The sequence below is a fragment of the Sciurus vulgaris genome (assembly GCF_902686455.1).
Source record: "Sciurus vulgaris genome assembly, chromosome: 6".
NCBI lineage: Eukaryota > Metazoa > Chordata > Mammalia > Rodentia > Sciuridae > Sciurus > Sciurus vulgaris.
Genome location: NC_136466.1, coordinates 39,672,975 through 39,699,792, shown reverse-complemented (window position 1 = coordinate 39,699,792; position 26,818 = coordinate 39,672,975).

Below are 26,818 nucleotides of genomic sequence, written 5' to 3'. Positions count from 1 at the left end.
GGCTCTATTATCCTCAAATTAGACAGGAAGAATAAGCAACAAGCCCAAGGTCTCACAATTCAGGGTGGCAGAGCCAGCATTTGAACCAGCAGTCTGGCCCCACAACCCTGCTCTTAGTGGTAGACTCTGCTGCCACACACAGCACAGGGTCTCATCCTTGAGAAAACATGGGTGTCTCACATTCATTCATATCCTGTAATACACATCAAATGCACCATGACTATTAACGTCAAAAAAAAGTTGCCTAATTCAGCAATTCAAGCATCCACTGGGGGTGAGAAAAAAAAAAAAAAAAAAAAAAAAACTCCCCAAGGGAAATCCCAGGGCCTCTGTGGGACCTTGTTCCAGGAAGTCCTGCCTTGGGAAGAAAAGCCAGGTAAAAGAAGGAGGCCCTGAGGAGCCATGGCGGCCCTCGTCACCACCGCGCTGAGTGGCCAAAAACCTGAGGCTTGGGTATCCAGGGCAGATTGGAAGAGAGCAAACAAGTGAGGAGGCAGAGACAATGGGAGCTTGACCCTGCAACTCCACAGAACAAGGAACCTGGAGGTAAAACTCCACATGCAGCCATGTTCTGACTTCTGCTGGACCTCGGGGGAGGTTGGCCATGCAGAGCCCAGTCCAGGAAAGAGAGAGAGGAGTCGGAGGCTGCAGGACCACCCCCAGTCCTACCTCCTTTGGAGGAGGTCCTGCCACCACATGCCTCCCCTCCTGCCACTTCCCCCTCCCTCTGGCTGTCTCCATGGCAACAGGAGAGGATTCTACTTGGTAAATCAAAAACTGTTTTTCTTTCTCTCAAAGGTCACCTAAAATGAGTCACCCCTGCCTGTCTTTTTGTCCTGGTAGTTTTCAAAACTTGAAGGCCAGTCACCAAGTTACCCAAGAAGACCTGTCCACTTCCACAGCTGAGAAATGAGTGTCACCTCACACACCAGACACCCCTGCCGGATCCAGCATCAACATGGCAACACCAATGGCTCCATTTCATGGAAGCTAGAAATGGGACTTTGCCAAATGCCCTTGCTTTTTCTTCTTCCTCCACTGTTTTCTGGCTCCAAAGTCATACCAGGTGGTCCCTCAAGACTTGGGTGGGAGATTACTCTCTGGCACATGACAATAGCTAGGCTGCCCTTACAGAAGACCAAAACCCTGCTACAAAATGAAAGAATATACTTAAGTTGGTATTAAAAAAAAAAACAAAAACAAAAACAAATAATAAGAAGAAACTTTCTGCAGCAGAGGACATCACATACACATAAAGCTCTACATTTCTATCATTCCCAGACACACCGTTGTCCCTGTGCGTTGCTTTATTCTTGAGATTCAACAACTGCTTTGTTTCCCTGTGCTGGGGAGGACTCATCTCCCCAGCTCTCCATGCCACAATTCTCAGGAGGACTCTTTGTACCCCAACAACTCTTCCAGCAGCTGCAGACTCCAGATTGAATGTTCCCTAACTACTTAGCTAATTGAAGAATCAATCTGCTTTGACCAAATGTGCCTAAACCAATCCTTTCTAAAGATCTGAAGATTTTCTGAGTGATGTCTCAAATTAGAAAAGGCTCAAAAATGGTGTCTTATTCCAATCCCCCGGCATCACAACTCTCTCCTCACACCCCTCTGCAGCCTCACTGGGTAACACATCACAAACTGGGTAACAACCCTAGCATGGCCAAAGGACTTCTAATCATCTGCTTCTCAGGCACAAATCTGCCCAAGTAGTGACTGCTTACAAGACAAGATAACTCGATACCAGTCAGGAACAGGGTGCAAATTCAGAACCTGGCATGTTTGAATGCCTATCTGGGGGGCACAGAATCAGGAGGCTGGGAAGTCTATGCTGCGGTGCCCACTTCCTGGTAAGGGACCCTAGAAGAGCCCGGAGGATGGGCTTAGAGTGACGGTTCGGCTGCTTCTCTCTTGCTCAGGCTCCATCTACCATCTTGGGTTAAGGCTCTTGGTTTTGGCAGGAAGGAGACAGCACTACATTTTTCTCAGATGTTCTGTGCCCCCGATTTGTCCTGAAAGGAAGGTCTGCTCAGACCCAGATTTGGACAGTGGGAGGTCACATTCTGACTTGGTCTCTTCTGTCAGCACCAAAACCCAACCTGTCCATCCCTGGGCACAGAAGAAAAAAGTCCTTGGCAGATTCTTCAGTAGATCTCTAAGCTTCACGGAAAAGGCTACAGAAGAAATAGGTCTAGCACCAGTGCCCAATTCTTTACACCGATATAGGCCCATGCTCTGAAGCTGATTGCCTGGAGTCCCAAACAAACCCACCACCCTGCATGAACAAGATGCAATTACCTGTACCTCATGCTTTAACCCTTGTGAGGGTTAAATGAGTTAATATTGTAAAGTACCTGGAACAGTTTCTGTCCTATTTATAAGTGCTATGTTAGCTTTAGAGTTTAATTTTCATGTGAAATTATTATTATTGCCACTATCCCCTAGAGCAGAGCTTATAACACAACAATCTCTGAATTTCCAAACTTGTGTCCTCTTAGGAACCACAGTTGACCTGACTTCCCCTCTCTCTGTCCTGCCCATTACTATCACCTCCTTCTTGCCTTCATCCCAGCCCTTCAACACAGCTCTGCACATTCAGCTGATGCCTGGTCAATGTTTGCTGAATTACACCAATGAGATTCCAGCCCCATCCCCAAATCCAAGAACTTCTCTGGGTATGTGTGGCTTTATCTCTGTCCCCTGGAAAATGGAGCACCAAGGTTATATAGTTCCCCTATTTCAGAACACTCTTAGAAATACTAAACATTGTCCGTGAGGAAATAAAATTTTGAGAAATAGGTTGTTGATCATGAAAAGAGTCATGGGGATAAATCTAAAGTACCCTTTCTTCACTTTCTTCAGTCACAGGGCTGTCTCCTTGAAGGAGAGACTTATTTAGGAAGTAAAATCGAAGCCCCAGGCACCAGCCTGCAGCATCAAGCAACCCCTCCCCCTCTACAGACCTATCACCTGACAAATCATGCCAGGGGCATGGAGCTATGAGCTATGCAGGTGCCAACCCCAGAATGGCTGCCCCAACCAGAGACACACAGGCTGGAGAATGCCAGGAGAACTGCGAGTGCCCACATGTCCACACCCTGCAGTAGTAATAGACTGTCAGTGTGGAGGCCCCATATTTGTACAGACAGGCACCTGAGTGTTTACACAAGGCCTGCGAGCCTTCTTGCGTGATGCAAGATGCAATGCCAGCCCAGGTTTCCACTGCATAGGAATTCCTAGGACTAGACCATAGGGGCCCACATCTCTCTTCTCTAACGGGTGCTCCAGGGAGTTACATAGCCTTTGGGTTGGATGAGCCACTGCCCTTAACAAGGGGCCTCTTCCTCCTTCCCATGTGCCTTCATAAGGGCTCTTGCCACTCATAAGAATTCAAATGGAGGCAAACATGTAGAGAGAGAGAGAGAGAAAGGAACTACATCAAACTCCCCAGAGCCACAGACAGCTTCTGAATCAGTGAGAGCAGAGCATACCAGGAAAGTAAAACCATGGGTTCAGATTCTTAGAAGCATCCTCAAACTTGACCTTACCCCAGGGGAACTCTCTAATCACATGATACCTCATAAGAAGTGCCAGTTAAATATGTTGAACTGAGAAACTGCAACTAGTAGAACCCAAGTCTTTGCCATTTTATTCAAAAATGTTTACTTCATGTTTCCCTATTAAATATAAGCAACTTCCCCCTTGTATATATTTGCACCACATTCACACAATGTGTTCCCCATCAACATTTGAATTATGGGCATGGGCTTTGAAATGTTAGTTTTGTGCTAAGATAAATATTGGAATAATATTCACTCCACTTTTTTGAAGTAGTCGACATCACAATTTGTGATTGAAGAGCTAAGGCACCATTTGCTTTGTTAAATAACAAAAGGATAACCAAGCAACCCCTTTGGGGGAAACAGATCGAAATAGCCTCCCAGAACACTTTCACTACTTTGTCATTGCTTTATCTGCAAACAATAGCCTAGACACAGCTTCGGGCCCTGTGAGGATGGCAGTGTTCACGGAGTGCCCAGCACCTGGCACCACTAACCCCAACAAGACACAGTTGAAGCCCCATCACCAAACCCAGTGTGGGTTTCCTAGTGACTTTTCATGGAGCTCTAGAAAGAAAAGGAAGAAAGAGAGAGAAGTTACTGATGGTCCTAGGAATAAATTCCCTCTTCCATCCCTATTTGGGGCACACTGGTTGGAAAAGTGTTGGTTGTCCTCTTCACATACCTGGGTGTCCCTCTCACAGGTGGCTCACCCAAAGCATGCCTCCCAGGGCAGCCTCACAAATGCAGGAACCACCAGGGAACAGCTCAGAAACAACACATTCTGCTGTGCCACACACGATCCACGCGATAGCCATGTATCTAGGGAAAGCCCCAGGGCTCACCCCAGGCCACCCAGTCAGCAGTCTACCCCATTCTGGTGATTCTGATCACCCTGGTCATTTTGAGGAACTCAAAAGAGATGCCAGAGTTGAGCCAAGTAGCTTCCCTCACAGGTGAGGGATCTGGGGTGATGATTCAGACCACAGGCAGCACTCAGCTGAGTCCTTACCCCTGGATTAATTTTCTCTGGTGGTGTCACCAACTGAGTCTGTGAAGGAATCAGGGCAGATATAATGATTCCCATTTCACAGAAGTAGAAACTGAGGCTTAGAGAGGTTTACCCAGGACTGGGTGACTGGTGACAGAGGTCTCCTCATGGCCCCCTGCAAGTCTGGGTCTATGAACTGCCTCACCACAGCCTTCTCTGTGCTCTGGGAAGTCTGAAAAACTGGATCCAGGGTCTTTCAAGAGCAACATATTACACGGCTTCTTGGGAACTTAGTCCTCTCCACCATAAACAAGAGGGTTGTCCTAATTATCATAACTGTCACTATTAAAGAAGTACTAGCACTTTTTAGTCCCTTCCAGCTTAGCTTTTGTTCCTACAAAAGCTAATCATTCTGCCCCCTGAAAGCTGTGGCCCCAGCTGCCCTGGCCCCCTTCTTCTCAGAGCCCCTTAGAGTGCCCCAGCCTCATGGCCTGCACCCTTGAAAGTCAACCAACAAGAGTGCGTGAGTCTGGCAGCTTCTCTGCACCCTGCAGAGCACTCTCACTTCCCCATAGGAAAAATGTGACGCAGTTGGATCTGACTTGGAGAGCATTAGGTTATGATAATTTGAGCTCTGTTCAATTATTCCTATTAAACGCATGAGCAGAATCCTGTAGCTGGTGGGCCGGATTCTTGTTAAAGAAAATAAGTGGGTTTCTATTTCAAACTGGAAGACATCTCTAACCAAAGGAACCAAATGAATGAAGTAACTTTAGACCTTTTCCTCTTCGGCCGTGCTTTGCTCAGAGGAGAAATATGCCTGGTTCACCAGAATTTCTGGTGATCTGCTCTGCTTATACCCAGCTAATTAAATTAAGTCACCACCACCTCACTTCTAACTGAGTGAGAGGGAGCCCATAAATTATACCGCCCTGAGCTCCCCACAAATTGCCTCTCCCCAAAGAGGACTTCACCATTTCAGAAAATGCATCCAAACGCAATGCAAGGCAGGGAGGCCTGGTAATTGGCCCTCCCACTTGTCTGCCAGTAGAGAAATAATGAGCGGCCAGAGCTTGAGGAGGTTCCGTAAACAGGGAGAGGAGAGGGCTTGGGCTTCAGAACTCAGGCCAGCAGGCTGGCCAGGCCTGCCCCTGCAAGCCTGAAGTGCTATGGAGCCGCAGGGGCCTGGGAGGAGAGCCTTCTGGGTGTGGCCTCACTGCTCCATTTGGGACATACTCCTCATGGCCCACAAGTCACACCAGCAGGTGGTGACCTGGACCTGACGCATGTCTTATAGATACTTCCCCAAACCCCAGCCTGCTCCACAGGATTGTACCATACCAACCCAGGGGTACCACCTGCGAACATGGCCCCAGAATTGTCTGGTAGGAAAGCCCTGCAATCTGAGCCTCAGAGTGGTTGACTCCAACTCTCCTCATCAACTCTCACACATGGTCACAAAGCAAACCAGATAGGACTTCCTGGAGGGAAAAAAGGAAGAGGAGTGGCCCTTGGGAATCCCACCCAGTTACCTAGAGGGACCCCTCCCACCAGGATGCCTTCACACAGCATTCCGCGGTCCTTCCCAAAGCACTTAGGGAGACAGAGTGGGGTGGCGCAGGGGGTGGGGTGGGGAGATGGTTCCATATAATGTCTCTGCCTCTCTGTGTTCCCAGCAGAAGTTACTATTTTCCTGCCAAAGCAAAGAAAAAACCCCTCCATCATTTTAGCAATGGGAGTGGCCCCCATTATGTGCAGGGAAATCCCCCGGGTGTGTCGGGGGAGAAGATCAGCAAGAACCGTGCAGCCAGGAAAGTAAAAATGCAGGCAGGCCTGGGATGGGAAGTTTGCAGAGCGCTAATCCCCCTGCACCAAGGGACTGATTTTAACAAGGCAGGCTGTTTGCGAGGCGATGCGGGTTGACTCACATGTGCTGTTGTGGCAGGCTCTTCTGCTTTGTTCTGTGTTCAGAATTTTCTCGTTTCAGGCTTTCTTATCCAAATACGACTGTGCTGCAAAAACCAGCTCTACTGTGGACAGCCCTCGAATTAAGGGACACTTTTCAAATGTCAGTTCTCTGCAGCGCACTGCCACTCAAAAGGCAGGGTGGAGAGGGTGGTTTGGGGTGAACTCCCCATCCGCATCTGCCTCGGCTCCTGGCTGAGCTGGGAGAGCACCCTGGGGAAGAGGCTGAGTTCCTCCACTGAGGAGCAGACAGGTAATTGGGCTCTGCAGCTATAAAAACCTGAAGGCCACAGGGGAGTTAGGGCAGGTCCCTCCCCATGCTACTTTCTAGAAGTGCTCTCCCAGGATTTGGACAATAGCTATAATAGCAGACATTATCGAGCACCATGCGCCAGGCGCCGTGCCAGGCACTTTACATGCACCATTTCATTTAATCCTCACAGCAACTCTGTGAGGTGGGCACCATTATCCCCCCTTACAGACAAAGAAACTGAGGCTTAGAGGAGCTCAGGAAGTTGGCCATGGTCCCACAGCTGACCGCTGAAGAAGTTAAGTTTCCAGCAGAGGGCTGACTCCCAAATGCCTGTCCCTCAGGTAGTCTGCCTCTGCCCCACTCAGTGACTTGGGAGGCAGCAAGTGCAGGATGCTGGGCTGGAAGAACTAGTAAGCACAGAGAAAGAAGCTAAGGCTAGCCTCCCTGCTTCCTGATAAGCCAGTCCCAGCATGTTGCTGGGAGAGCCAATTCCCATGTATGCCTTGGACAGAACTGCCTTGGTGCATCAGAAGTCACCAAGTTAGAGAGCAGTTCTCTCAAGGCCCTCCATGGAACCTGAGGGGCACTGTCTGACTCAGAGACAGAAGCAGCGGGGACATCAGAAAGCCGCTCCCTCTGTACCACTCCACCACGTCTACCATAGTGCCAGAGGCAGCCGGCTGGGCCACTTTCTGAGTCACAGAGGGGTGTGGGTGACGCCAGGAAGCCGAGCTGAAAATTGACCTTCTCCCTGAGGTCACTGCCAATACGGCTTCTGGTCACATGGCAAGCATTCGCCAATGGCTTAGCCCACTGCAGAGCCAGTCAGGGCAACTGGGCCAGCATGTGATATGATCAGCACTAGAAAATCCACCAGTGCCTTCTCCCAACAAAGGGGAACTACCAGACAACGTCCTTGCAAAGCCAATGCAACATGAAAGAGGCCAAAGCCAAGTGCAGGCACCCTATCCAATGGCTCTCAGTCACCAGCACACCAGGGGTGATGTGACCACGCCCTCCCCCAGTAGACATCACCTCTCTCAACCCCCCTAAGCACATGCTAACTGGCACTCACTTTGAAATCTGAATCTCAGGGATGGAAAGCCAGGGTTGTAAGCAATCAGACCTGGTTAATTTTGTCAGGCATCACCCACAGGACTGAGCAGGGCTCTCAGGGTGTGGCCACCATCAGCCGAAGAACCACATCTGCTTGCATTTCATCACCAACGTGGTAAAGTTTGACTTTCAGCTGACCTTGAAATTCACAAACTCCAGCAGGGGAGGGGGTGGAAGTGGGGGATAGGAGCCAAGTGAAAGCCGCTAAAAGGAAGCAGAAATAAAACAAGCTGGGACTGCCCTGTGCCCCCCAAAATTAAAACCAAATGAACATATCAAAGGGCACTTTTCCCAGCTATTTGGGTTCCAACACTCCTCAGCTTTAATCAAGTCCATGGGAGAGCAAAGTCTCAAGTGCCTGTAATTCCCTACCTGCCTTCACCTGCACAGCTCAGGCCTAAATCTGGGAGTCATTTGGGCTGGCTGGCTTTCCGCAAGTGCACAAGCCCTTCCGTGATGCTCTCTCCCCAAGCCAAGCCTGGATCATTGGGCCCTGACAGCGCATCTGGCACCTGAGCTGTCTGGCCCTGAGGAAGCGACCAGCGTTCACATTTCCCTCCAGGGAAACTAGAAAGCTCCAGAGAAGACCTCCATGCAGGCCCCAGCTCAGACAAACCAGGTTCTTCAGACAGGACATAGTCACCATTAGCAGAGGACGTCTAAACATGGGGTGCTGGTTAACAGCTGTGGGTCCACCTTTGCATTCTACTTCATGGTGCTTCCTGAGAGCAGAGGCAGAGACAGTGCTGGGATAAAGGCACCAGAAGCCTGCCTCTCAACCCATGCCCTATCTCTCTCTCCTGCCCTTGTGTGGGACAACAGGCCAGTCTCGTCCCTTTCGGCTGAGGATGCCCCCTCAGAACAAGACTAGAAAAGATAATAAATGATGCAGCATTTCCTCACACAGTGGTACCTAATAATGTGCAGTTTTTCACTTTACAAAGACTCTTCATTTCAACCCCACAAGAGGAAGAAACTGTTGAGGAGCCTGGTAAGAGACGGGAGGTGGGCTTCCCAAAGTCACACAGATAGCAGGCAGCAGAGTTGAGACTTAGATCTGTCTGGCTGATAGGTCTATGCCTGTTCCATGGTTCCACACTGTCTCTGGGGCCTTTCCAGCTCTGGCATTTGCACATGGGTTATAAAATTTCCATGATGTTTGCTCCTGGGGAATGTTCCCCAGAGAAATTACAGTGCCTATGTTCTAGACTGAGCCCCAGAGCAGAGGGAAGGCAGATGAGAGAGAGAGGAAGCTAGGGCCAGCAAGAGGTCTCATGAGGGAAGAGTCACACTTCTCCAACCCCATCTACTGAAAGGACTGCCAGCACTTCCTGAGTGCTCACTGCGTACCAGACACTTTGCACCTTCATCCCAGGCAATCCCCCACAAGCCTCTGGGATAGGAACTACAGGTGAAGCATCCCTAATCTGAAAATCTGAAATTCAAAATGCTTCAAAATTCAAAACTTCTTGAGGGCTGTCATGACATCACAAATGGAAAATTCCACATGTGACCTTGTGTGATGGCTCACAGTCAGAACACAGGTGCATTTAAAACATTGTATAAAATTACCTTTGGGCTATGTGTATAAAGTATATATAAAATTTAAATGAACTTCTTGTTTAAACCTGACTTACTCTGAAATATATCTTTGTGTGTGTGTGTGTTGTTGGGGATTGAACCCAGGGCCTTGTGCTTGCAAGGTAAAAATTCTACCAACTGAGCTATATCCCTAGCCCTGCGATATATCTTTACTATGTATATGTGAGTAGTCCAAAATCCAAAAGAAAATTCTGAAATCCAAAGTAGTTCTGGTCCCAGGCATTTTGGATAAGGGATAATTTATATTATAATTCTCATTTTATGGATTTCTTCTTTATTCATTCATGAATGCTGTTTAAATGTGTTAGCCACTGGAGGAAAGAACTGGAGCTCAGAGGGAATAAGAGACTTACCCAAGGCCCCACTTCAAACCAGGGTGCAACCCTAAGCATGCCAATGTCATTCGAGGGTGAGACTACACAAATATTCCATTGGCCCTTTCTGGTCTTGTCACTGCTCACCCTACGGGCTGCCCTTTTTGATGTTGTGCTCCAGGGAGAATGGACTGTCTCTGCAGGGAACTCTGGGTGGCTGCTTATGGGCTCTCCACCTCCCATTTTGTTGCTTCTGGGCTGGCAATGGAGATGGCTAATGGGCCATGGAGTGTGGAGAGGCCTGTCAGGTTTGCCCATGAAAGACCACAACTCTCCTGCAGAGCATCTCACAGCAGTGGCTGGTGGCTCCATGGGCTAGCTTATGGCCACAGTCTGGGGCCACGTAAGTATGCTTAGCACAGCACAGCACAGCACCTCTGGCCCAGGCCAGAGCCACAAGCCCAGCCCCAACACTTTGGGCTTCTACATCTGCTCTGTGAATTTTATCCCCCCACCTGCACCTGCCACATAGCCTTGATCTGTGCATCACATGGGGCATTGGATCCTCTTCACAAAAGAGTCAACACCCAGAATAACCAAATGAATCAGACCCTTTAAGTTTACAGAGTCCTCACCCGTAACTTCAAACCTCTGCCACCCTCAACATGCAGCCCTTCCAAAGGAAGAACACAGAGTTTGAGACCAGACTGCCTGGGTTCAAATCCTGCTCTCACCTTAGCCTCTCTGAGGTCAGCGTTCTCATCTGTCAAGTGGAGATATGAACAGGAGAGATGCAGGTTGGGTCAACTCACCAGGTGGCCTCAGGGAGATGAGGATAAAAACTAGAATATCTAAGAAGGTAACAGGCCAGGCATGTGCAGGGTTGGAACTGCCCAACAAGGCCTAGTGTCTGGAACATATTCGGTCCCCCAACCATGTTGGTAAGTGACTAAGAGGCACCCTAAGGGGTGAGAATGACCCCAGGGAAGAGAAAGGCACAGGGCAGTCTAGCAAGAAGCATTAACTGAGCAACTACTAGAACCATGGCTCAGGAAAAAGACTGGGCAGAACCCAAATGTTTAAAGAACAAAGGGTAGTCCTGTGATGCTGCTGCTCAGTGGGGCCTCCCCACCAAAGACAGATGCCAGCCTACCTCCAAAGGGCCTTGAACCGACCCTGGGGTCATTTCTAAGCCTCCAAGTCATGACTGGCTACTAGTTAAGGAAGGCCTTGAACTAAGCTCGTTCCCCACATGGCTCTGCCCTGTTGGGCTTAGCCGTGGCCCCCAGGCTTTGGCACAAGGTCAATGGATTCTAGGGTCACTTTTGCCCAGTTCAGGTCAAAACCCTGTCACACTCCCAGAATACTTCTGTACCCTCCAGATCCTGCCCAGGGATCTCCATTCCAAGGAAGCAAGTGGAGTGGGGTTTAGGTAGACATGCAGACATGGTGGGGAATAGGGAAATGTTGGGCTCAACACCTGTCCACAGTGGTTGGACAGGCATTGAGCCCAAAGGGATGTGGCACTGTGACTGCCCCAGAAGAGGGAAAGGCTAGACCTCCCACCCCTGTGAACCCATGGCAAAGTGGGGCCATGCAGGAAGGGTACAAACCTGTCTTAGATTTGAGTTCCAGTAAGTCAGGTGCTTAGGCAGTTTCCAGTAAGTCCCTGGACCCTGCCATCCTCAATGGAAATTAGGGCCCCAGGTTTCTGCAAGGAACTGAGAAAATCAAGAGATTGTTCAGTGGGTGCATGAAGACTTCTCCCTGTGCTGCAGACCTCCCAATACCCCAGTCTTCCTGGCAGCATCAGGTCATTGAACCCAGAGTGCTAAAAAGAATGGCCCCAGGGCCCCAGGGGTGCCCTTTTGTAAGGTGAACAAGAGTTGAACCAAAGGCCCTCAAGCTGGGTTCCTAATGGTTGATGCCAAGTATGGGAGATTCCTGGGCAGGAAGCAGGCCTCTGCAGCCCTCTAGGCCCCAGGACAGGGTTCCTGCTTGGATTCAATTCCCTCCAAGGAAGAAGGAAACAGTCCCTCTGCCCTGAGCCCCCAGCAAGCAAGACTGCATCAGCAGGACCAACTTCCACACACTGCAAACCAGGGCACTCCGCTGTGGGCCCAAGTGGCCTCTGCAGCTAGACGGCTTCTTGACAGTTATTGGCAGGGCCTCACTACCAGCGATGAGCGGGGGAAGGGGAGAAGGAAGAAAAAGCCAATTTTGTTTCCCAGGGAGAAACGATTGCTGACAGCTGTCCGTAGGAAAGCGGAGGCGCGTGCCCACGTAATCTAAACTCGAGCGGCCCAGGTCTCCCCTCAACCCAGAAATGAGCTTGTTAGAAGAGCCTGGATCCCGGCCGTTTCCCTTGACAGCTTCCTTCCCCTAATACACGCAGCAAATTGGCAACCTGTCCTCGGGCATTTGCATCCAGCGTCCCTGGAGGGAGATATCTCTATTATTCTGTTTTGGATAAAGGAGGCTGTTTGAGATGACAGGTAGCAAACCCCTCTTTAATAAACCACACAAGCAGCAGGAGAGAGCGAGGCTGTGGAGAGGGACTTGACAAATAGGTAGATTTGCAACCCGGGAGCATTAGCAGGGCCGGCTAGAGCAGTGAGCAAGGGAATGTTGGGGCTGCGAGATAAATCACCCCCTTGTTATTCTGGTTTAACCATCTCCCTACTGGAGTTGCTATGAACGCCCCTTGCCACCCCCCACCATCAGGCAGACTCAGGAAATGGACTCACATGGCTCTCTGGCCTCGGACTTGCAAGCTGCAACTTGATTCTCTGAGCTCATTGCTTGCCATTGTGCGGCAAAACTTCCACGTCAGTTTTCAGATCTTTGAAGACTGGTCCCTGCCCTTCCCAGTGTCTGCTGTTGCTAAATCTGCTGCTGTTCTCTCAATAATCTCAATTTTAAGACAAATAAACATTTACTCAGCACTAACCAAGTTCCTCCACTGTATCACCCTAAGTCACAGCAGCTCATTCCCTGCTCTTGTTTCATTTCCCTAGATGCGAATATTTACTTCATTGTACAAACAGCTTCCCATTCAGTTTTCTCTCCCTGGGATCTATCTTCTCCCCATTTCCTTAATCCAAAGGAGCTGGGCCTAGTGTGTTGGGTTCTGTCCAGTGGTGTGTGCTAAATGTTTAATGGCCAGATTTCAGAGAACATAAATAAAAATCTGACTTACAGTGTTTGCCAATTTCTACGGTGTAAATACTCCCACTATGGCTGATTTCAAGTTTCCAAGGAGTTGTCATTGAACTCCAGAACTGGAAGGAAATATGCACAACCTGCCCAAGGGTTAAATGGAATCCAATAGAACCACTAATACAATTCCTCCTTGGTCCCATCTCCTTCCCGTCTGCCCAAGGAAAAGCCCTTCCCACCCCAGATGCAGTACATGCACACACACTAAAACCTCTACCCACACATTTCTCCTGCCCTTGAGAATGACACAGCACTTTACCTCAAACAACCTGGATTCTAATCACACCCCAACACTTAAGAACCCTGTGTGACTTTGGGTACAGTCTGCTACCACTCTGCCTTAGTTTCCATGTCTATAAATGGTAATCCTACTCATGGGGGAATGTGAGGGATAAATGAGGCAACAAATGTGTTATGCAACACCTGATGCACAGTAGGCACTTAATGTGGGCAACCCCCACATCACTTATATGACCATGCCTTTCTCACATAAACACAGCAGCATGCTGCCACTTCTTTGCCCAGGGTTCTCGCCACACTGCTGGCTGCCCCATACTCCTGCCCCACCCCCACTTCCTACAACACCAGATCTCCTGGTGCTGCCCAAGAGCAGCTGCTCTCTGCCATAGTATGCTAGAATCACCCAGAAAGCTTAACCAACAACTTAGGCCTTGTTCCCCATCCCCCACATCCTGATTGGGTAGGTCTGGAGAGCTGTCTGAGCATTAGTAGTTTTTTAACCTTTCCAGGTAAATCTACTATGCAGTCAAGGCTGAGGACCATGTGAAGTTTGATAAATAAGACTTCTCAAAGTAGCAGGGGCACATTAGTGTCAGAGGACAGCTTTTGTTGCCAGATGACTCTGGCCTAAGATCAGTGTCGAAAGCGTCCTTCCTGATACCCCAATTCTCAGGTCAGCAAATCCCCTGAGCTGGAATAACTCACAGATGCCATGTTGCAGAAGGGATTCCAACAACCAGTGTGGCCCAGCACTGACAATCTAGAAGGGCTCCTGACCAGGAATGGTGAGGCACCATATAACACCCCAGGTGTCTACCTGGAGTACCTGGACTCTCTCCTGCCTAAGAACCAAGACAGGGCTAGTGATATGTGAAAAGTGCTCTTGGGGGTTGTGCATACACTGCCCACATCACTCTATCCAGTGGCCTCAACCAGGAGCAACAAGAACAAACACAGGGACCCGGGAGCTCATTTTCCAACCTCAATTAGGAATAGTCTTCTGGAATCATCCTGGGCACTGTTTGGGCAAGTGACCCAAATCCAAGGTATCCCCTGAACAAAAGGGCCTGGCATGGCTATCTCCCAATGTGTTTTCTACAAATTGCTAGTTCTGTGTGTGTTCATCAGGAATAGGGAAAGGGCAGACTTAGATTCAAACACACTTGAAGGACATTACATTAGACAAATCTGAATAGGTTTCTTTCCTGCAGGACTTCTCAGAGCCTTTGATATAATAACACACATGAGGAACCTCCAAGAGAGGAGATAAAATGCAGTATTTCCCAAATTTATTAGACACACATAGTATCTCCAGGGCCAACCATCCACAAAGTGTGTCAGCAAAGCCTCAGGAAGATCACAAGGCTAAACAAGCCCTGCAGTCGCCTGTCCCTATCCCCATCCAAGGATGGTCACCAAGAGGAGAAGCAACTCTGGAAGCACAGAGGAAGACTCTAAGCCCCGGATCTACTCCAGATCCCACAAATGGGCTTCAACAGGCTTGGGCAAAGCATGGATTATGTAAATACGTATTTAGGGACTTTTTAAACACAGATTATTCACCCAATTAACTCTAATGGCCCCTCAGAGCTGAGAGAGACTATTGTGTAAACATGTGGGGCCGAATGTGGCCTCAGCCCCAAGATTTCCTCAAAAGACGGGGTTTACGAGTCCCCCATAAGGGTTCCCTCTGGGCCCCAACTTGGCAGATAAGTTCATTGCCCGGAAGGGAATTCTTGCCTAAATTCTGGAAAGGGTAAGAAGAAAATGAAGGATCCAGTCCCTTTTAAGCAAGCAGGGAGCTCTCTGGGTACAGATTTTATATATATTTTCATTTGCCATAAAACATACATTATATGACACAGAACATCTGGTAGCCTCTGGTAGCCTAGCTCTTTCCCAATAATGGGAGAAACTGTAGAGTTCTCTCCAGCAGCCACTTGCATGCACATATTCCAAATGTTTTCCACTGGATACAACACAGCCAGGAGGGAGGCCAGCCCCCTCCCACATCTCCTTGGCCTTCCTCAGTGAGGTGGTGGGAGCCTCACACCCAGGCACCAACACACCAGCCCCAGCATGGAGTTCCTGGGAGAAGTGAGTCCCCCTCAGTAGATAGAGTGAGGCCAATGCTCCAAATGCAGAGCCTTGGTTCCCCAAGCTGGTCTCCTAGCTTCCTTTCTGACCCAGTTCTGCCCATTGTTCACTTTTCTAAAGGCAAATATGATCTTGTACATTGACTCAGAATCCTTCCTATGGATCACAGGGAGAGGTGTCAACCCAGCTCATGGCTCATTGGTCCCTCACCCTGCTGCTGGCTCTTCCTAGAACTCTCTTCTCTCCTATTTTTTTCAAGTTATTGCCCAGTTATCCTCCAGACTCAGCTCAAACATTTCATTGCTTCTTCTAGAATCCTGATCCTCAGCTACCAAGCTCTCTCATCACCCTGCTCCTCCACAATTCCTCAGTGGCAGACTCCAAACAAAATTTGCTCCCAGCACCCAACCCAGCACACACCACACAGGAAGTATTCAACAAATGCTTGTTGGATAAAAGGATTCCACCAAGATAAACCAGCAGGGACAAGCAAGTAAGTACTCTCAGACTCTTAGTTCTGTGGACCCAGAACTAAGAATGATAGTAGAAGCTAAGAAGGAAGAAAAAAACACAGCAGATACATCCATCCTGGGCATGTGGCACACATGAGCCCCTCAATTTAACCCCAAAATACCATGAGGTTCGTGTTGTTAAGGCCATTGTAACCCAGTGGCAAAGTAGGATGTGAATCCATATCTAGCTGACCCCAAAGCCCATGCTCTTCTTCCTACAGAAGTCTACAGGAGTCTGATAGGACAAATAGGACCATGTCATGCTGGCTGGTGGAGGCGACATGAAAGGTCCAAGCAGAGGACTCAGCATGAGCAAAAGCATGGCAGCAGGTGACAACCAGTGTGTAGGAGAAATACAAGTTCAGTAGGGTTGGAGGAAACTCTAGAGAACAGAGAGCCAAGAGTCCAGAGCAGCCTGCAGAGCCTGGGGGTGGAGGGTCCCTGCACACCAGCCTTAGGATTCTGAGTATTGTTCTGGGCAACAGAGAACCAGGAATTTAAACGTGTCCATGCTGGCGAGTCTCCTTTGCTTCAGCATTGTAAGTAGCTGAGCCCCACGTAGACCTTTTAGCAGATCAGCATCACATCACTAGGCCCAGCACAGAATGAACAAACAAGAAAACATATGACAAGCACAACAGACTTCTCAAAAACAGACACTGGATTAGCAATTAGTTTTCTTTTAGGATCTAAGGAAAACATGCATCCTGCTCCTGGTACAAAACACTAAGGGTTCACAGAACCAGAAAGAAAGATTTGATTCCTTAAGAATGAACTACATTTCATTGGCTAACCCCAAACCCCTCAGCCCTCCTCCAAGAACCTCTAGGGGAAGAGAGCAGTCCAGTTCTTCGCCACACCTGAAGGTGCCCTCCCACAGCCCTTTCCTCTCACTCATGCCTATGTTTCTTGTCCCACCTCACAGCAGAAGTAAGTGCTGCCAGGACCTTAACACCAGTTCTGTGTTGCCCTGTCAATCCCCAATGCTCAGGGTTTCTCCCTGGCCCATGATCGTCATGGCTTCTCCTGGATGATAACCTCCTGCAGGGCTGAGATGGGCCCACTGCACCCTTAGAGTGACAGCCAGCACATGCAGGCAAGCACCTAAGGCCCCTTTGACCTGAAAGCATTTCAGATTGTGCTTGGACAAAAAGTTCCAGAGGGCCTACTATGCATCAGACAATAAGAACACAAAATGGTAGTAAATCTGAATTTACTGCCTCATTGGATCAACAAGATCTCACCTCCTGAAACATCATAACAATATGCTCTGTGAGAAAGTCTCCAGAGAAGGGGTGTGGGAAGGCAGCATGAGCTTTGGTACCATGTGAATGGCACAGAAGGAACCTTCAGAAGAGGGAGAGCACCAGAGCTTCCCACTGGGATTGGGGAGGAGACCTCACACAGGAGCCAGAAGAGGATTTGAGCTGAGCCTTAAAGACCAACCAGGATGTTGATATGTGGAGAAAAGGGAGATGTCAATCCAGTTGGGAAGAAAGGCCAAGGAAATAGCACAGTGGAGAGGACCTCAGAGGAGACAGAAAATTTCACCCACAGACCTCAGTCAAGTGAATCTGTGATTGATCTAGACAGTGGTTCCCAAAGACTCACAACTCTGTGCACTTGAGTGTGCACTCACGTGTGTGTGTGTACACGTACACACACACACACACACATACTGCATCACTGGCCAAGGTGATTATGCAGATTTGAGACTGGGCCACCTTGCATGGGAACCAGCCAGCAGGCAACACTTGGGGCTCTGGAAGTGCAACCAAAATGTGCCAATCTCAACAGCGATGCTTATCTTGTTCTTGGAAAACATCCATGGTGTCAACCATTAAGACCATAGGAAGAGGGAAGGCCCAGATAAGGAGCCACAGAACACCACCCTAGCACCACCTTCCTATAGACATTTAGCAAGGCCTGTCCTCAGGGCTGTCCCAGCGTTCCAGGAGATTAGGCTGTGGTTCTACCTAACACCTCTGTACCACTGTCCCTGGCAGCCAGGAGCTGTTCCAGCTGCGGTGCTTACTCAACAGGCCTCATTACAGGGTGTGGATTTTACAGTGTGCTCAAGCTCACCACAGTATCTAGGAAAATTGACATTGCTGTCCACATGGCAGAGGACTTTGAGAAAATTCTGTCCCCTCTCTGGGCTTCTTCATCCACTTATGAGAGTTGGGCTATATGATCTTTAAGAATCAAAGTTTTCTATAAGTCTAACACTCAAAGGAATCACACAACTTCCATCTGCTCAGCAATGGAGCCAGAGTTCACCTGGGCACCAGCCTGACTTGCTTATTTCTACAGGGAGACTGCCAGCTAGCCATGTCTACAGTGGTAATTCTAATTGTGTAACAGCTCTGAAGCTGGGCACACATAATCCCACACTGTGCCAACAGGTCAGTTCTGTTTTGACACTGGTTTCAGGAGGCAAGGTCAGTGGGTTGAGACCCAGACTTGATCCTTGTTATGGTTTGGACCTTTAATACCCACAAAGGTTCATCGAAGGCTTCGTCCCCAGTGCAGCCGAGTTCAGAGGTGGGGCCTTTGGGAGGCAATTAGGTCACAAGGGCTCTGACTTCATGAATGGATTAATCTATTTATGGATTCATAGCTTAATGAGTTTGGGGGAGGGGCTTTGTTACAAAAGCAAGCTTCCTTGCTGCTTCCTGGCCACCTGAGGTGAGTAGCTTTGCTCCCACACACTCCTACCATGATGTTCTGCCTCACTACAGGCCCAGAAACAACAGAGCCTAGTGACCATGAACTAAAATTTCTGAAACCATGAGCCAAAATAAAGTTTCCCTCCTTAAGTTGATTTTCTCAGGTATTTTGTCACACTGATAGAAAGCTGACTGACACAGGGCTCCTCTAACCATACCTGTGGTTTCGGGCAAGGTTCCACTCCTCGTGTTCTCAATTTTCAACCACGTGAAGTGAAAAGCCAGTTACCTTTCATCTGGTATTCTGCAAGCTCCCTCTCCCTCACGGCCCAGGAGGTAGGGAGAGGAGCCACTCCGGATCAGTACAGAGCTCAGAGCCTAGAAAAGGGCATAAACAAGACATTCGCAGAGTAAGAAATTCAAAATAGCTACCAATGATCAAATAAATGTAAACAAGCCCAATTATATATAATCTTCCACTACAGGAGACCCTCCCTTAGCCAGTTTCACTTCCCACAGTTTCATTTACTTATAGTCAACTGAAATCTGAAAATATTAAATGGATATTTTCAGAAATAAACAATTTGCAAGTTTTCAGTTGTGTGCCATTCTGTGTAAATGATGAAACCTCATGCTATCCTGCTTCATCTCATCTTGGACATGAATCATCCCTTTGTCTAGTGTATCCACTCTGTATATACTACCCACCTGCTAGTCACTTAGTGGTTATTCTTAGTATTGGACCAACTCTCATATTTTCACAGATGCTTGTATTAAAGTAACACATATTTTACTTAATAATTGCCCCAAAGCACTGAAATAGTGATGCTGGAAAATCAGATATGCCAAAGTCATAAAAGTGCTCCCATTAAATGAAAAGGTGAATGTATAAAAAATACATTTTGAAGGCCAGAGAGATCACATTCCCATAACATTTATTACAGCATATTGTTATTGTTGATTTCTTACTAGGCCTAATTTATAAGTTAAACTTTATCATTCATATGTATGTATATGAAAAATATAATACATATAAGGTTTGGTACTAGCCACAGTTTCAGGCATCCCTTGGGAGTCTCAGAACATACCCCTCATGAACAAGAAAGGGAAACACTACATGGTATTGGCAAAAACTAAAAATGTTAACAAAACCCAAGTTGGTCAGGGCTGGGAAAACAGGCATTCTCCGGCAGTGCCAATGCCCTGCTTAAGGAGGAATTTATTATTATGTATCAAAATGATGAATGTGTATACCCTTTGCCCCTGAAAAGATATACATCTAAGAAGATGTTCACAGAAATTTGTTTATAATAAATAAAATCAGAAACACAACCTACTAGACATGAAGGGAAAGCCACCCAAGGAAATCATACTGTTCACAGAACACTCTGGAACACCATAAAGTAGCCATGCTCCTCCTGAGGCTGAGATGATGGGGACGTTCACTGGTTACGCTCTGTCTCTCTAAGGCTGAAACTTTTATAGGGGGTGTGCTCTACGTCTGTAAGCAGAAAAGGATGTTCCCAGTATAGAACACCTACAAAAACATGATCTTAATGAACATGGAAAATCCTCATATACTGTGTGTGAGGAGGAAAGCCAATTATAAACAGCATGCTACATTCACCGAAAAGTCCATGTTCATAGGATGTCCATCAAAATGTCAACATTTCAAAGTGGGGGGATTTTCATAACTTCCTTGGTTTTTTTTCTTTTCTTTTCTTTTCTTCATTTGTACTTTCACACATTGAGAAATTTTAAGTGAGCCTGTATCATATTTATATTAAAAAACCTCTTTCTTTGAAGAAATAGTATTAAGATTGAGATGATAAAAATAAATTTTAAAACTCTCACTTCACTCTCACTGCCCCCTCTTAAGAAAGATCTATAATAAGCCATGAGCACCCTCTGGTTGTTTCTTTTCGTTTACCATTTTATCCTCAGAGCTAGTACAATGACCCGTACACAGTAGGTAAAAAGATGGTATTTGAATGGCTAAAGAATCCAAGGCCCTCCTGGTTCTCACATTTCTGGGGAGACTCCCCCCTCTCAGTAGTTCCGTCAGCTGATATAAGAAAGGCCTGCACCGCCCAGGTGTGTCCGGACACCAGAATCTCAGTCACCCAGGCCCCTCGTACCAGGCCTCTCTGATCACTCCTAAAACCCACCCCCATCTTGCACTGATAGGACATTCTGATCCTGGCTCCCACAAGGAAACTGCTCCCTCTTACCAGCTCTGAACACAGAAAAGGCAGTCCAGGTATTAGGCACCAAAGGGGAGGTAAATTGGGACTAGGGACTGCCATCGCCAACACGACCCCTGTTGCTCAATACTGAGAGCCCACTCTGTGCCGGGCACACAGTTCTTTTCATGCACAGTTGTCAGTCAAGGGAAAATAAGGAAATGAGCTGTATGTAAGAAGACAAATTTCCTGCCCAAGGTCACACAACTGGGTAAACTGAGATTCAAATTCAGATTTTCCAACTCTAAAACACTCTCAACCACTGCTAAGAAGAGGACAGAGAGCTGGGAAGCCCATGACCCCACCAGCAAATGCCACAGGAGTGGCAGCAAAATGGAATCTGGGAGGGAAGGATGTGAGAAAGTAGCATCCACCAGGCACTGGGGAGCAATCAGAGAACAGGCTGCACAGGCCCAAGAGGGTTCACCTCCAAGCTCTGGAATGGAAGGAGGATTTGCAATTCACACCCCAATTGCCTGCCCTCCCAGGGCGGGAAGGAAAGGGGGATCTAAACTGTGGTTTTGCCCCAAACTTCAGTTCAGAAGGCCCTCCCCAAACACAGGTTTAACAGGTGGGCACTGAAGGCTCAGCATGTGGGTGGAGATACAGTGGCTTAGGAGTCACTCCAACCCCTGAATGGGACCTACACTCAGGCACAGACACAAGCAGGGTCCCCCTGCTGGACTGACCACACCTGAGATCTCTAGGCTCTGACTTAGAATCCACCACTGACAGCAGAAGACGTGGATCACCAGGCCTATAGCACTGGAGGCCATGGTGCAGGTCAGGAGGAAGGCAAGAGGAGGCCAGAGCACAAAGGATCATGGAGATTAGGAGACCAGACCGACTAGACAGGGGTCCTCAGTTCTTTCCCAAGAAAGTCTTAGCAACAGATACCCCTGTTCAAACAGAAGTTCAAATGAAGCCCCAGGAGGCAGTCACGTGGGCTGGAAGGCTGAGGGCCTGCTTTGGGCTGGCTCTGAGCTAGCTCACCTCTGAGAAGAGACAGAGAAGGCAGACACCTGCCTGCAGAAGCCTGGCAGTGGGGAAAGACCCCTGCAGAGCTAGGGAGAAGGGTCAGTCCTCACTTTGGCCTTCAAATGACTGGAATCAGGTGGCCTCCCAGGCCAGGGGGTTGGGGATAGTTTCAGGAAGGTTTGAAGGTCCAATATGGGAAACAGGCAAAGTCAATTTGAGCATGCAGGGAAAAAAACACCATAGGACAAGCCCAAGAAGAGGTCCCTGCCAGGGAGTGGCAGAGCCCATTGTGGCTAGAGCAGAAGCAGTGACAATACAGGATGTGAGAGGCAGTGGGAACCAGACCTTCAGAACCCTAAGAAGTCAGGAGAGCATCACGTACTAATCCTGCTTGGACCAGGGAAACCCAGAGTTGGATGGTGCTGGATCGCAGGGACCGAACGCCCTCAGCCTTGCTCTCCCACAGTGGCCTATGCACTGGCAGCCCACCTCCCAGCTGAGCAGTGCTGGGCTGCTCTAGAACGCCATGGAGCTGGTCTTGCAGAAAACATGAGAGAGGCCAAGTCGACATTCACAGATCTGGTGCTTTGGGCCACAATGACATAGAACAGTCAGAGAACAGACCCCACAGCGGTTCCCAGTGACTCCCATCCCAGGAGAGTAGGACCATTTCCAAACCTGCAGTGGAAGATCAGGCTTAGGACCCCATCACAGGAGACCCTGGAGGTGGCAGAGAATATTCTGTGGAGCTTTACAGAGGCCCAACCTGGCTGTGGCAGGTGAGGGCACAGAATGAGGGACACCATGTAAATGGAGGGGCTGCACTCAGACCATTGCTTCTCTTCCATCTCCAAGAGGAAGCTTTCCCTATGAGCCCAGCAGCCTGGAGCACTGAACATGGAACAGAACCGGCACTGCAGTCCTTGTGCACATGTGCTCACCTATCTCCTAACCTGGACTGTGTCTCCTCTATGCCATGTCCCAGAGCTGAGTGCCAACTCCATGAAAGCTCATGGCAGGCACTTGCCTGTTCTGATCAAGTGAACAAAGGCTACCCACGGGTCAGCTGTAAGTCTTCTCTATTGATTTCTGAGTGCCAATCTGCTGCTAGGCACTGTTTTAGGAGCACTGCACTTCCAGATTAACTCAATCCATCCCCATAACCACCTGGCAGGCAAGCAATGTTAATCACCTCCATTTTACAGAAAAGGAAACTGACTCACAGAGAGGTTAGGCCACTTACTTAAGGTCACACAGCTAGGACATGGTAGAACCAGGACTGAACCCAGGCAGAATGGCCATTCTTAATTGCTATGCTATGAAAATTGAGACCAAAAATGCAGAAGGAGAAAAGGACCAAGGACAGAGCCCAGACCACTAGTCAGGAGCAAGGAACAGCCAGAGGAGGCATAAGCACCAGGGAGGCATAAGCAGGAGGGATTAGGAAACTGCCTCACACAGTGAACGCTCAGCAAGTGTTTGAATTAGTCAATGAAAAAATGAGCAAGTGAATGAGAGTGATCCAGACTTCACCAAGCAGATGGCTGCAGGAGGGAGGGTGTGTAGTCAGCGATGCCTCACTGTGGAAAGGCAGGAGAGCATCATGTTAGCTGCCAGCCCAGCCTGCCCCAGCCTGCTGGGCCTGGTGCTCAGCTTGGGACCAGCAACTGGGTGAAAAGGGCCTCCATCCACCCCACACAACTGCAAAACATTCACTGTCTCTCCATCCACCAGACCCTTCCTCTATGCCAAGTTCTTTTGAGCACTGAAAGGATTTGCTCCCCAAACAGTTCACAGCTATTTCTAAAGCTCACACTGTAAGATGTTGCCTGTTCATAACCAGAAATTCCCCCATAACCAAACTGGACAAAGAAAAGTGGCAACTCCATGTTGTCTTTGATTTTGTTTTGAATAAGAAGAGCTCAAAATTGCGTCCTTGACTGATCCAAGTAACTCCTTTTCCCCATATATGGCCAGATCCACTGTTGGCCAGGACAAGCTGTGTTTTCCTTATTAAGCAATACACAAAGTTAGCAAACAGAGATCGCTCACTGCCCCACATCCCAAGCCCAGTGGCTGGAGCTGGAGCAAGGGCCTGACCAGGTCGCAGTACACTGGAGGGCCCAGGGGCAGGGGGCACAGATTGAGACCTAAACTGGGAGTCAGAAACCTGTCCCAATCTGGCCCACACTGACCCAAGGGCAGCCCTGGGCATCAGCAGCGGCAGCACCTGCTGGGTGCCAGGTTCTGAGAAAAGTCATATGAAATCCTCAGAAACACCCAGGGTGTGAGAATGATTTTACAGATGGGCAGAGAGGCCATGTAATCTGTTCAAGGTCATCGGACTGGGATGGCAGAGGTGGAGTGAGACTCACTTCTGTCTGACCACTCAACACACCTTTTCGCTTCTCCATAGGGCATTTTTTCTTGCTGGGCTTTGTTTAATCATCTGTCTACTGAGATGGTTGAGAAAAATTCCTCAAGTCCCTCCGGCTCTCACATCAGCAATTATTCTGTTACAAGATATCAGACCACTAGGACCTTTGGTCAAGGTCTGGGATGGATGAAGAGTCACAGGTGGTGTGGAGACAGACCCTCTCCACTCCAAAAACAGATTCCTAAGGCAGTGGCAAGGAGCAGCAAAGGCCCTCTCTGAAACTCAGCACAGCCTTGCTCCTCCCTGCTGCATGACTCTTAGCTCACAGGGCTTTCCCAAACCTCCATGGCCTTCCTTTTAAGAGGCCTTTGACCCTATACACTCTATGCCACATCTGCAGTCTGCTGGCTGAGCATCACGAGGCTGCCTTTGATACCTGGGCCTCTGGTATTTGACACCAAGGACATAAAGGGCTCTGTTTTAGTCAGCTATTTCACTGCTGTAACTAAAAGATTTGACCAGAACAATTGTAAAGGGGGAAAGGTTTATCAGAGGGCTCAGGGTTTTGGAGGTCTTAGTCCATAGAAGGCCAGCTCCATTCCTCGGGCTCAAAGTGAGGCTGAACATCATGGCGGGAGAGTGTGGCACAGGGAAGCAGCTCATGCCGTGGTGATCAAAAACCAGAGAGAATATCTCAACTCTCAAGATACAGAATATATTCCCCATAGCCACACCCCAATTTCCACTTCCTCCAGCCACACCTGATCACTTCATTTACCACTCAGTTAATCCCTATCAGGGGATTAAATCACTGATTAGGTTAAGACTCTTACAACCCAATCATTTCTCCTCTGAACCTTCTTGCATTGTCTCACATGTGAGCTTTTGAGGGACACTTCCCATCCAAACCATAAGAGGCTCCCACATGTCTTCCCAAGTGCTTAGATCCCGTGTGGCCCTGAAACAGACAGGACCTATGCCCCACTTGAGAGAGGATCTGGAAAATTCAAGACCAGCCTGACTTCTCCAGGGGACCTACTACTCCTCAGGACCACCACAGACTAGATCAACCTGTAGGCTGTGGATCCCTCCAGCCTGGGATTCTGGATATGAACCTCTGGAGTGGATCCCAAACCTTCCCACTTAACCAACACCCAGGATTTTACAGTGAGAGTGAAGAGACCCACATGTCCTAGGACATGCTGGCTTCTCCCCTGTCCTTCCCACCTTGCATCTTTGTTCCCACCTCTTACCTCCTCCTCTTCTATGTATGTGAACCCCAACATACAGCCTATGGGAGTCCCACAAAATGCCACATGCCCATGGCTTGCCTTTATAAGTTGCATTTTTAGTGCTTTTCACATGAATCTGACAATAATAAACACAATAAATCAGTGCTTCAAGCAGCTTTTTTATATTACAGCATCTTAATCCACATTGGGGTAAAAAGTGGACTCGTCCTAATTCTCATCCTCTCAGCAACCCACCTGCTGTGCATTGCCTTCTGCTGTGTGTTCTGCAAAGGTGCACCCCAACAGATATTAGTGCGATAAATACATGAACGAATAAATAACCTTTAAGCAAGCCAGTCTCAAGCAGTTGATTTATTTCACATTGGTAAAATTTTAAAAGATTAGCGAATGTTCCAAGACATGACTCCTACCCTTGGATCACAGAAGAGTTTTAATCCGCGATGACAGTTTGTCTTGTATCATAACCTGACGTACCTTTTTCAACCAGGCATTGACTGGGCGCCTCTGCAACCAGATCCCCCTGACCCGCTAGAATTCAGAACCATTCTTGGAACTCAGCCCCAGGCCGCCAATCATTATCTAGGTTACGTCTGACACTCTGTGTTTGCTTATTTGTTTGTTTAGAATCAGAACATGATGTTTAACATTTTAAATAGTAGCATGTTTTTTGTAAAAATTTCAAATGATAGAAAAGTGTATAAATTACAGAGTGAAAGCTCTGAACCAGTGTGAGCACTGAGGGTGGAGGACGTGGCAACCTTTGTTCTTCTCAGAAGACCCTCGCAGTCCCTTACACTCTCACTGGAAGTCTCTGGTCCTTAACAGCTGGCACATCCAGTGTCAATTACAATTTCCAAGCACCCAGGTGTCTCCAGGTGCTGGGTGGCCTCAGTAACACTCTCCTAGATCCTAGGACGTCTCTCCCTGACTCCCCACAATCAGCTCTCTACACCCTAAACTACCGTACTTATGGTGCCTGATGACACTTCTTGGTTTTGTTGTTGGTATTGTTTGTTGTTTGGGATACGTGTGTGTGTGTGTGTGTGTGTGTGTGTGTATGTGGTACAGGAGATTGAACTCAGAGACTATCACTGAGTTATACTCCCAGCCCTTTTTATTTTTTATTTTGTGCCAGGGTCTTACTAAGTTGCACAGGCTGGCCTAGAACTTGCTATCCTCCTGCCTCAGCCTCCCACATAGTTGGGATTATAGGTGTGCATCACTGCACCTGGCCTGAAGACCCTTCTTGGATTTTTATGTTGGTTTATCAAAATTAGCAACAAGCCTTACTGCCCCATAGCAGTTAAGAATTCTCCAGCACAGAGCAGAAGCTTTCATCCTCTAAGACCCAGCCCCTACCTACTTTTCCAGACACAGTTTTTCACCTTCTCTCATCATCAGAACCTCCCACTGTCCTTACTGA